Consider the following 12,964-nt stretch of genomic DNA (forward strand, 5'->3'; position numbering starts at 1 on the left):
ATGCGTGTCGCTGAGCGATTTTCTTGTCGATGCAGCATTCTAATATGACTGTAAAAATGTTGACTTTTCGTCCAGCAAATGAGATAAGAGTGTGGAGTACTCTCCTTGTGTGGATCTTGTTTTTCAAGCAGAAGAAACCCAAAATTCGCGTTTTATGGTATCCTGCGATGTTATTCATCTTCTTCTTCTTCCAAACACAGTACAATCATTGCTATATTGCAATTACTAATTTCTTTATAACATTTTGTATAATATGTGTGCTCAATTATACCGATCCCGCACCTATCCGCTTTCAGGGGCACAACCAGATTGCAGTCGGATCGGAAGTGTGTATGATATATGTGCCCCAGCCTTTATTCAAGCTGGTACAGCTACATCTACGTATTTCCTTTCGAAACTAATTATTAATGACTCAACACAATTTTTTCAAAAAAATCTTCACAATGACTCGCTCATAAGAATGTCAAAAAAGCAAAGCGTCTAAAATTGCTGAAATTTTAGTGAGAATCTCTAACGGTGACGTAAAAAAATTTTTTTCGTTGTTTTCATTTTCTTAATAATTATCAATTTGAAATTAGTAGCGCTATCTATCAATAAAATTAGAGTTAGATTTAAAAATTCTATAAAGTTTATATGAAACGATGAAGGATGTGAAATTCCTATTGAATAGGTTGCTTGAAAATTATTGGAATTTTATTGGAAAATTCCAACTAAATATACAAATAAAATAACGGAATAAGTTAGATGAAATGTATTAAAAACAAGCAACTATTAAAAACCATTTATAACAAATATACTCTAAAAGCTCTGATTCATTTAAATATTTTTAATATCTTCAAATAATTTATTCCAAGAATTTAATGTCACATTTCGTATAGCAATAAAAGTTTGTTCTTAAGATATTAAACAGTAATGCATCAGTCTTGTCAGATGATTAATGGAAAAAAGGTGATACATACCGTCAGTTAGTTAGCTAGTTAACTGGAAGTTACCATATAAAAAAGTCAATAAAAGAGATTGTCGAAATTCTTTTTGTCGCTAAGTTGGTTCAACTTTTCTCTCACGTGGAGTATGACTACCATTTGTCTTCTACAAATGACGTAAGTTCGAGTTGGAAATAAAGTAGCGATCAGCAATGGAATGGGTAACACACTTTTCACAGTTCGTTCCGTTATAGAGATTTAGGCTTTTTTACAAAAATTTAATCCGGATTTAACTTTTTCTACCTCTCGATATCACGGATCTCCATTGGCCATTCATATTTTGCCTATTTGCGTCGTTGTTATTTCTAAGGGTGTTATATCCTAAGCGCATATTTATCATAGGATTACGTATAAAAAAAGGGGCGTAGATGCACCAGAACCCTAAACGCTTTTTCAATTATGATAAGCATATATACAGGGTCCTTCACGACGAACTGAATCGATATGTATATGGGAAAGTACTGGGACTAGTGTTCTGTAAATTTACTTGTATGGGTTTTCCGAAATGCTCGTTTCAGCTAAAATAATTTTAGTCTCCTGAAACTTCCGGTTATACCGGAAGTGGGTCCAAACTTCGTTATTTTAAACAGAATGCTATGGTTTTTATTAAATTTTTGGAATCAACGCGAAATTTCAATATAACTTTATATAAGGCATAGTATGCCTAAAGTCCACCATTTTTTAATTATTTCACATTTTCGAAATTTTCGAACACATGCAGCCCTCCACTAAAAAAATTATATTTCTAAATTTAAGTGAGTCAGGTCAAATATTTTTGGGATTTGGACAAAAAACGCTTACAGCTTTCAAAATCTGTGGAAACCTTGACAAAAATTTATATAGGGTGTTCAGAAAATGGTGCCGAATTTCGCTATCTAAAAAATTTTTTCAAATGGCAACCCCTATTTTTCTCTTTACCATTGGTTTCTACGCTTTAAATTCAGGGGACTTCGTTAGTGAATTTATATATCTCGAATTAACGCTTTTTGTAGAAACTTGGAATAACTGAAATTTCCATGGTTTTGAATTGTCACCTGCCAATGGCGAACAACGAATAACTAAAGTTAACCTATCAAAAATTAAATTTGCAACGCTTAAACCTCAAAATGTTTTCATTGTGTTTGATTGTTGATATGTTACCTTCTGTTTTTTTTTTGGTGCTCCAGACAACCGACAATTAAAAACCATGAAAATTTCAGGTAGAGCCGGATGTCGACTGTAACTTTGTTATTTTAAATGGAACAGCCTGTATATTAATACATTTTTGAATTTTACATCAAATTTTAATATAGTTATGTCTGAAAACTTTTTTCGAAAAATGCATACTTTTTGAGTTATTAATTTTTTTGTAAAAAATTTGATTTAAGATGCCCTTAAAGATATGAAAATGGTTTCTGTTCGGTTGCTTTTAGAAAGGTTAGACATATTTGAATCTATTTTGAAAACTTTTTTATTTTGTACAGAGTGTGTATAAAAAGTGTTCAAAGTTTAACCTCATAAATTTTTTATGTATACTTTTAGTAGGCTTTGTAACAAATGACATTTATTCAACTGTCATTAGTCAATTGTTGATACTTTCGAAAATCGTTAAAATGGTTCGTTCTCAATTTAATAACGAAGATTATGTAAAATTGCTTTTAATACATGGTGAATGTGACAAAGTTGTTACAAGAACATGTACTTTATTTGCTGCAAGATATCCAGATAGATCACGTCCAAATTCGCATACAGTTAAAAGAATCCTCAACAATTTGAAGCTATATGGTTCATTTGAATCAAAAGTTAATCGAATTAAACCAGTTATTGACAATAATAATGCCGATATTTGATATTTATGAAGTTAAACTTTCAACACTTTTTATACACACCCTGTATGAAATAAATAAATTTTCAACATAGATTCAAATACGTCTAACCTTTCTAAAAGCAACCGAACAGAAATCATTTTCATATCATTAAGGGTATATTCGTAAAAAAATCATTTATAAGGATCTGCAATGGTCAATTTTTTTACAAAAAAATTAATAATTGAAAAAGTATGTATTTTTCGAAAAAAGTTTTTAGACGAAAGTAAACTAAAATTTTACGAAGATTTCATAAATGTATCAATATACAGGGTGTTCCATTTAAAATAACAAAGTTACTGTATAAACCGGTAGAACCGGAAGTCGGTCATCTTTAAAAATATTTTAGTTAAAAAGATCGTATCCGAAAACTCAAACGTAGAAATTCGTGAGACACCCTGTATAATTTGAGTTTTTAATTTCTAAAAGAATCTATTTATTCGTAAATTTTCTAAGTATCAGAGTAAAGTTTTCTAATATAATATTATACCTAAGACACATATTTCGAGTTAAGGGAAAAGGAAATACTTTTAAAGGAAATACCAACAATTACATCGGTTTATGCGACAAAACTGCACTTAACACGCACCATTGGATCTTAATCGTATAGCAGTACAGGAATATAAAAAGAGATACTTGGAATCCTCGGAAAAATAAACAATTTAAAAAGCTCTCTACTATAGTATTTTTATTACACTCACACCATTTAGACACCCCATTTTAGAATTCTCTTGAGAATACAAGGAAAGTTTTACTCCAATATGATGTCCTTATATGTGCTTTCCTATTTTATTGTAATGGAAATGCCTAAATGTACCCGAAAAATAAATTTTTCTACAAATACCATGAAAAATGACGTATTTGTCGTAGGTTACTTAATTTCAAAATTCCTCATACTGTGTTCTAAGCTACAATCATCCTAAAATGTCTATTGCGTAATTAAACTGTCACGATTTTAGTAGCTTTTTAGGGCGGTAGTAACTTCGGCCACATAGATTCCCTTTTGTTGTAGTAAAATCGACCAAAGAAATTTGGGAAGCAATATATTTGTGCAAGGAAACTCGTCCAAATTTTAGGGTGTTATTTTAAAACTTAAACAACTGAATTAGATATTATAAAAGTATTTGAATTGAGTAAGGAAAATTGAAGTAAGCAATAACTCTATCAAGGTAGCAGTGTCAAATTAGCAAAAATCAATAAGAAAATATGCAAAATTTGTAGCTTGTTTGTTGCTATTAAGCCGGTCGCGAAAAGTCGCAATTAATGCTAAATTCATATAAAGCTAGCATAAAATTTCGATAAACAATAAATATCCAGTCAACTAGTGAACCAAAATTTGTTGCTAATTTTTTGCTGCAAGTAAGTATCGAAATCGGAAAAAAAGACCGGAAGAATTTTTTATACCAGCAGTAATATTCTCAACACATGCTAGCTTGAACTCGACTTGTTATACGGAAAATGGAGAAATTTAGTTTATAGATTGAACAATGCTCAAATGATCCTGAAGAATAAGCAACAAAATGGACAATAAAAATCGACCGATCATTCCGATCAGCAACAATTTTTTTAGTGCATGCTAGCTTGAACATGACTTGTTGAATGGAAGGTGCCGAAGAAATTTTGTTGCTTCATTGAACAATGTTCAAATGAGCCTAAAGAATAAGCAACAAAATGGACAATAAAAATCGGTCGATCCTTCCGATCAGCAACAATTTTTTAGTGCATGCTAGCTTGAACTTGATTTGTTGAATGGAAGGTGCTGAAGAAATTTTGTTGCTACATTAAACAATGTTCAAATGAACCTAAAGAATAAGTAATAAAATGGAAACTAAAAATCGGCCAATCCTTCCGACCAGCAACAATTTTTTAGTGCATGCTAGCTTGCACTTGACTTGTTGAATGGAAGGTGCTGAAGAAACTTAGTTGCCAAATTGACAATTGTTCAAATAAATAGATAAAAAATTAATAAAAACATAAGAACAAAATGGTACCTATAGGAAACCAACTTGGTCCTCAAGATATTTGAACTTCAATTCGTGTCATCCTATGTCACAAAAAAGATGAGTGATAAGTTTGGCTGATAGATCTATCCAACTATCATATCCTGATTTTAGATGCTTAGCTATTCAAAAAGCAATATTTAAATTTATAAAATGTGCCTTATAAAATCATCATCTATTTTTCATTTTTATTATCTTGATAGCGTTAATTAACGCATTAATGTAGGGATAGGGATTACGACACTTACACTGGCACTGACCCACTTTCCTTTTTATAATTCCGAAACGTAGCGAAACGAAAGGGTGAACGACGAAAGAGTAAGCAAACATTCTACCTTAGGGATTTTAGACTATTTGGGGAGGATAAAGACGCACCTGTTGAATATTTAACAGCCTCAAGATTCGAAATGAATGAAAAATAAGATGAGAATGTACTTTCTCAAATATAAATGTAGGGCGGGGCGCATCAGTTTGATAATAAAAGCTTGTGTTCACAACAACTGCATACGGCTTTATATTATTTATTTGTTATTTATGTCCAGTATTTACACTATAACATTACTTCATCCCTTAGCAGCATAATCGAGGGTTGTTACTTAAGTTTTGAAATATCGCAACACTGTTGTCATTAAGTCAAATTTGACATTGTCATCAGAAAGTTTGATATTTTTAATAGTGAACGTACTCAGAACGAGTTGTCATACGAGGGCTATTTGAGTTTTATATAGATACTTGAAACATTCATCTTGGTAAAAAAATGGAATTAAATGGCGAATATTTCCGTGCAATGATTTTCCACGACTTTTGACGTGGATTAAACCAACAACACTATGCCGATCAACTCGCTTCGACTCTTGGTGATGGAGCACCATCTCAATCGTGTTTCGCTGGTTTTCCAAATTCAATCGTGGTCGCACTTCGCTAAAGGATGAATTTCGTGAAGGTCGTCCAAAATCGTCTGTTGTACCAGACTGATATTGCAAGATCGTGATATGACATACCGTCAGATTAAGGTATACTTGGTGCAAAGGAATGATGAAGGTAAACAGATTACTGTCAGTCTCTGAAGACAGTGTAATCGTGAGTGTATTCACTATTCCGCTCATTGTTTTCTATGTCTGATCATATTGCTCTGCTAACTTTAGTGACATGTTTACACTACCACTACATCAACAAATAATTCGCTTTCATTTTGAAGACGATTATTTGGTTATCGAAAGGCTCATCAGACAAAGCTCATCATGAGTGTTTGTGTAATGGTAGTGTAAACAGAGTGTTCAGTATGAATATGACGGAAGGTACTAGAAATTCGAACTTAATTTCAAGATAATATTCGATTTGTTAGTTGTATTATTTTCATACTTATATAGTACATCGAAATTATGGGAATGAAGTGCAGGCCTGTGATGTCAGCTACCAAGAATCGTCTTTCTCGAACACAGAAGTTCAATATCAATATCCACAGGCATCTCTATACAGCAGGCACCACTCGAACTATTCGAATGTAATAGGGTTAACTCTGGTGCTTACATAAAAAAAGTACATCGGAATTAGGAGTTTCGAAGTTGTGCGACGAGCATTTCAATATATAAATGAGAAGTTCCCTGTAGATAATTGGTCATATACTTGAAAGTATGTTATTTAAATGCCCATAAGAGTATTTCTCAAGGTATTGTGATAAAGTTTGTTTAATATGGCTTTTGTTAACACTTTTTATATCTAAATTATTATCTTTCTACCTCATGCACCCTATTCGCCAGATTTAGCCTCCTTGGATTATTTTCTGTGCCTAGACATGAAAAAATGGCTTGGTGGTCAAAGATTTTCCAACAATGGCTATTTTGAAGAGCTTGACGAATCTTATTATAAAAAAGGTATCGAACTTAATTGAACATCTCTAGGAAAAGTGTATAGAGCTAAAAGGAGATAACGTTGAAAAATACATGATTTTTTCTTGAAAATGTTAGTGTTTTCTTTATTGGGCCAGGTACTTCTGGGGCCACCCCTGATAACTATGAAGATTTTTCTTATAGCAATAACTTTCTCGTAAAAAAAGACGTTCCTTATTTCAGATTTTGTAAAACCAACCTTAATAAAAGAAGTATAAAAATATTTTTCAATACAGCTGAAATTATAATTTTCAAATTATGCTTTAATATTATTGTGTATTTTGATATACAATATAAAGAACCCTAAAAATTCCCCCTGTTTTAATATTGTTTGTATGCCTTTTGTTTACCAAAGCAATACCAATCCAACTTGATCGATAATATACAAGAATTCCACATACTAAATAATTTTAAGAAATCCAAACAAAAGACGGTTATTTCATTTTGAAATCAATATTTACTATCATACGAATTATGTCTATTTCTTGTAAATTTTCCTATGATTAGAAACAATCCTTCATTTGGTTGAGCAAATATAATTTTGATAATTAGAAGAAATAACAACATTATTAGGAAGGAACTTCGATGTACACCTAAGCTAATGGAGATACACTACATGCCAAAAGTTCAAGACCACCTTAATTAAAGTAGGAAAATTTAATAGAACTCCGATAAAATATTAAGTATTCAGTTAAACTGTTAAATCGCATTTTAAGGCTGAAAAAGCTTAAAGAAATATCAATAGTCCATGCATAAAAAAGGGTATAGTTAGCTAAACTAAAATCCTCCTTTACATTCTATGGTTACAAAGACTGGCTTGCTTATGTGCAACTGAAACCATGAAATCTTGTCCAACAGCTACACTAGGAGTAATTCTAAATCTCCCACCTCCCCACATAGTACTGGAAAGCGTGCCAAAGACAACATCACTTAGAATGTTCAGAGACGAAATCATCAAAGAAAACCTGGGAAAATAACCAGAGAAGATCTGCTGAAAGTATCAACCTAAGTAAGAAAAATCTACGAATACTAACAGGAGTTCTATTGTGGCAGTGTTGCCTCAACAAACACGTGAAGACGCTGGACCTAGTAAATAATGCGGCGTGCAGATTTTGTTTTACAGAGGACGAAACCTCTATCCAAGATATCCACATATATATATATATATATATATATATATATATATATATATATATATATATATATATATATATATATATATATATATATATATGTCTTGGCATACGAGCAATCAATTTGTTTAAAGCGAATTGCTCCAGCTTCCGCATAAAGCATTCCACATTTCTTCTCGTGAGGATGAACTACATTTACGGACGTTCCTATCAAGCACTTTGGGCGAAAGGTAAATGAGATTGAGATCCGAGCTCTGAGGGTTAACACCTCTTGTGCCTCTTTTTTTTTTAAAATATCCACTATATAATTTGGAACTTTGCTTGGGATTATTCTCCTGTTGGAAAATGCATCCATCTCCAATTAATCACAAACCCGAAGGAGAGGCATTTTGTTCTCAAATTTTTTTGTATTATACTTTCTCATAAATTCGTCAATTTTGATCAAAATCAAATCGACGGTTCCCTAGCTAGAAAAGCAACCCCAGACTATAATTTAGCCACCACCATGCTTGATTGTTGATTGTTGATATATTGAAAAATTCATACCTCAATTTTAAGTAATAACTTAGATCTACTTTTCTATATTATTAATAACAATCGTTAATAAAAATCTTGGATTAATATGAATTTCTTATGATATATTAACAGATTTTGAAAGTATACACTAAAAATTAATTAACAGGAAATCTAATATTCAATTCTATTTTTAAACTAACTTTATTTTTATTAGGTCTCTGGGTTTTAATAAGTTAATATAAATTTCTGATTATATTACATCGATACAATTTGAAAGAATTTACTAAAAATTTATTAACAGGAAATCTGATCTTCAATTTTATTTTTTAGCTTAAGTTTAGTTTCACTAGTTCCTAAATTCAATTACATATTTATATATTCAAGCAAGTGATTAAATTTTTATAGACTCCAACGTGTATAATCAGAAACCATATGGTATGATAAAATTTTATTAGGCTGGGAATTATACTAACAATTAATGTCTTCTAAGAACTACAAAAGTGGAATATTGTGATAATTGTCAAAGCTAATAAGTAAATTTTTCAAGAGATTGGAAGTGTTTATATTAAAAAATATGATAGAATCATTGCTCTTCATGCACTGAAGAGGTCTCTCTTCTAAACAGTACTTGAAGAGCTTTTCATTTCAATATACTTAGTGTTTTTAATCTTATCAAATTATTAAATAAATATTAAAATAAAATTTACCTAACAGTCTATAAGGAAATTAATTTTGAAGAAAAAAATCTAAAGTAAGCAGTCTAGTATTTAGGAAATGAAAAAAAATCAAGAAGTTTTTAAATTAGACGACTTTTTTCAATACATAGTGTTGCTTAGTTCAACAAACTCAAATCATACACAGAAAGCATACTGGCGGACTACCAAAATGAGTTCAGACCACCACAATCAATGCAATCCACACAATATACATAATCTTTATAGATTTTAAAAGCGCCTTTGACTCAATAAATAGTCAAAAAATGATAGATGATTTAGAAACACTAAAAGTAGCCATAAAATTAAAGATATAAATAAAAATTATATAACAAAACACAAAAGACAAAGTAAGATATCTGGAAACACTAACAGAAGAAATAAAAATAAACAAAGGAGTCAAACAAAGCGATGATATCTCCAATCCTAATAAATATGGTTTTAGAGAACATAATGAGAAAAACAAAATTAAATAATGAAAATATTATAACAAACCAAATACAAGCAGTAGCATACACAGACGATGTAACAAACTTGTCTAATACAAGAGAAGAACTAATAAAGGCAATCAACAAACTGGAAACAGAAACAGGAAAAGGCGATCTAGAAATAAACAAAGAAAAAACCAAATACATGAAGATAGCAAAACAAGATGAAAGAGGAATAGACCACCTAAGGACACAGAAATATGTATTTGAAACTGTATCCAAACTGTATACAAAAAGAATATCGAACATTTGGAAAAAATAAAAAGTTACTCAAAAGCAAGAATATTGGTAAAAAAGAACAAAATAAAAATATATAAAAGAAGACCTGAAGATAATCAAGAGAAAAATACTGAGAACTATACTCGGACCACATATTACAGAAGATGGAGAGAGAAGATAAAAAAAGAAATAAAAGAAGAGCTGGGAGGAAAAAATATAATAAGGTATGTAAAAGCACAAAGAATAAATTGAGCAGGACACATCATGAGAAGGAAACCTACAGAAATGGTGAGGAAGAGAACACAATGGATAACTATATGGTCAAGAGGCAGAACAAGAGATACCTGGAAAAATCAAATTGAAGAAGATACCAGAATCCTAGAAATAGTAGACTGGCAAGCCCAATGCAAAAATAGAAAAGAATGCAGAAAGCTAACAAACGAAGCTAGCATAAACAAAAAACTATTACAAAAAAACCATGGGAGTTATCCACCCCAATAAAGGGATATATAGGCACTCCAAGGGCTAGCAATAATCCTAGAGATTAAACAGTATAACGATTATGATAAATGTTGCTTAGCTATTTCTCAACAGCAAGAAATACTTGGACAAATATGATAATCAACTAAATTATGAATATGAGCTATTTTTCTATAATAAAACTATGAACGAGTTCAGGAGAGTGGTCTAAACCAATTAAACCATTATCCACAAAAGTAGTCCAATATATTTTGGAATATTGCTGATGCATCAAACTCAACTACATGAAGATCTGAAAGTCTTATGAACAAAATCATACGAGAACAAAACAGGAAATGCCATAAACTGTTACTTAACTTTGAAAATATGTTACATCCTCTTTTAGTCTTTGGAGGTTATCCCAGAGATACAAATGGTTAAAGAGGAATTTTCACTGGACAAAACCTCAACAGGGGATAGTAAAAGTAGTTAAATGTATATTTTGATTCATAAGGAAGACATTGTATGGATTTAATATTTTTATTAGCCCAACCATCTTCTATTTTTATTACCACTGTTTTATGAAACCAGTGTCTCAGACATCCAACAGTACATTCTACTCATTTTACATGTTCTCATTGAAATTCAAAAGTTGTTTTTTCATTTGCATAATCATAGAATGAAAAGAAAATATGTCAATATAATTAATAGGACCTAAAATATTTAGTAATTGAATATTAGAAATGATAAGTAGATATTTGCTACTAAAGAATTGATATTTATGATTGTTTAAAGGTAAGTATTATTATCCTATAGCTAAATAAAACTGAGTAGATTCTACAAGGAGAAACATTCAATTTCAGTAATGAATAAAACAATAATTCGTTTACAGATATTCAGAAAATCAAAGTCGATATTCTTTAACATAAAATTTCAAAATGTAGAGGAGTTATAATTATTAAATTATCATCTAAGTTGAGTTCAATAGGAATTATGTAATTGTGGATACATTCATATGTATTATTAGTTGAACTTACTGTGGGCAACAAGATAGAATAGAAACGTAAAACAAATAGTATAAAGTGAAATGGAACTTAGAAGTAGGAAAAATATAATGGGATATAAGAAAGATGAATAGCCTCTGTCAAAATCTATTTAGCAATGACTAGGTGTATCTGGAATTATAATTGTCAATAAAAACTAACAAGGTACCTATTTAAATTATTTAGTGATTAAATAGCTCCTTAAGCATTTGAATTCATGAATGAACTTTTTCTTCATGGGCAATTTTTTATGATAAATTTTTAGTATAGAGGAATAGACAGTAATAAACATTCTTTTAGCATTAATAAATTCTACATATGTTGTAATTTTTCTCCTAAATATAAATAACTACTCAATTAAACTGTTCTATGTATGTATTAATAATAATAACCAAAGATAGCCTACTTATATATATATAAGTAGGCTATCTTTGGTTATTATTTATATATACATATATATATATATATATATATATATATATATATATATATATATATATATATATATATTCCTGGTTTGTTAATTCAGTTTTATTTTTTTTATCATATTCATGATCTTTTATTCTGTTCTCTAAATACTGATATATCTGCTCTAATACAACTACAAATGATTTGATAGATGGCTGCTACATATTTTTGAGATGTAAAAACTAAGGAAAAATTAAATTTTCTTGTTAAAACAGATTTCTATTTTAATTTTCTATTTATTTTGATATTCAAGAAGTAGGTGATCTATTGATTAATATAAATACACAAATTGTCAGTCTAAAATCATATTTTGAAAAAGACTGAAAGTAGTTGAAACGTCAAATTTTTATCAGTCTTTCAAAAATTCAAAAAATCAGAAGAGGTCTAAAATCAAGACGATTTTGAAACATAGATATATCAAAAGGTCTTCAGCTGACTTAATTTCATTTTATAGTTACTTTTTTGTATTAATTTTTCAACCCTTCAAATTTTTTATAAAGTATTCTCAAATTATACTATAATAATAATTCAAATCAATAAAAATATAAAATATTAGGTAAACAATAAATCTTCACATTTCAATTACCTAATGGAAAGTTGTATTAATAACATAAATCCTAATAATCTAAAAATGTTTGTCGTGCATTACTAACATGCAAAATTAATTTTTAACAAAAAATATTTATGGCTTTCTTACCTTAAAGTGAAGAGTGAATGAAAATACACAAAGGTCATACATAGATCCAGCATCCAAATAGCTGAGTAAATGTTTACTGCAAAACCATCAATAACACTGTCGTCAAATTATAAAGATACTTCACCTATTGGACGTCTTATAAATAAAAGTACTCAACTTTTTATCAGCAGTCTTATAAACAAACACGCACGTTGTCTTATTAGAACAACAACAAATGAATATCTACTCCATTTTGAAACCTTTTATGAGAAAAGTTACTAACGTGATTTCTTTGTGCCTTGCCATCATTCCGAGTTTCTCATCTATGAACTTCACTCTATTTACCAACTTATTTCCAGCAGATATTTTATTTCTTTTCAATATTCATTTGGGAGTGTCTGTTCTCTAACAATTTATATATTCCTAAATTACATCGATGCAGCTATATTTTCACTGCCGATATGCCGACACTAAATGCAAACTAATGGATTAGTTTCTATTTGTACCACCAGATGATGTTACATTCAGAGAAC

The 12,964-nt window shown here is 30.1% G+C and overlaps 1 protein-coding gene across 1 annotated transcript in view; it reads right to left on the reverse strand.

Moving 5' to 3' along the window:
* The window catches only part of LOC130903736 (plexin-B), a 157,183-nt gene extending 144,245 nt beyond the window's left edge, over nucleotides 1–12,938 (reverse strand). The window contains exon 1 of the mRNA XM_057815989.1: nucleotides 12,453–12,938. The gene's annotated coding sequence lies outside the window, so the exon portion shown is untranslated. The remainder of the gene's footprint in view (nucleotides 1–12,452) is intronic.
* Between the last annotated feature and the right edge of the window lie 26 nt (nucleotides 12,939–12,964).

Source organism: Diorhabda carinulata, chromosome 1 (assembly GCF_026250575.1).
Source record: "Diorhabda carinulata isolate Delta chromosome 1, icDioCari1.1, whole genome shotgun sequence".
NCBI classification, from domain to species: Eukaryota; Metazoa; Arthropoda; class Insecta; order Coleoptera; family Chrysomelidae; genus Diorhabda; species Diorhabda carinulata.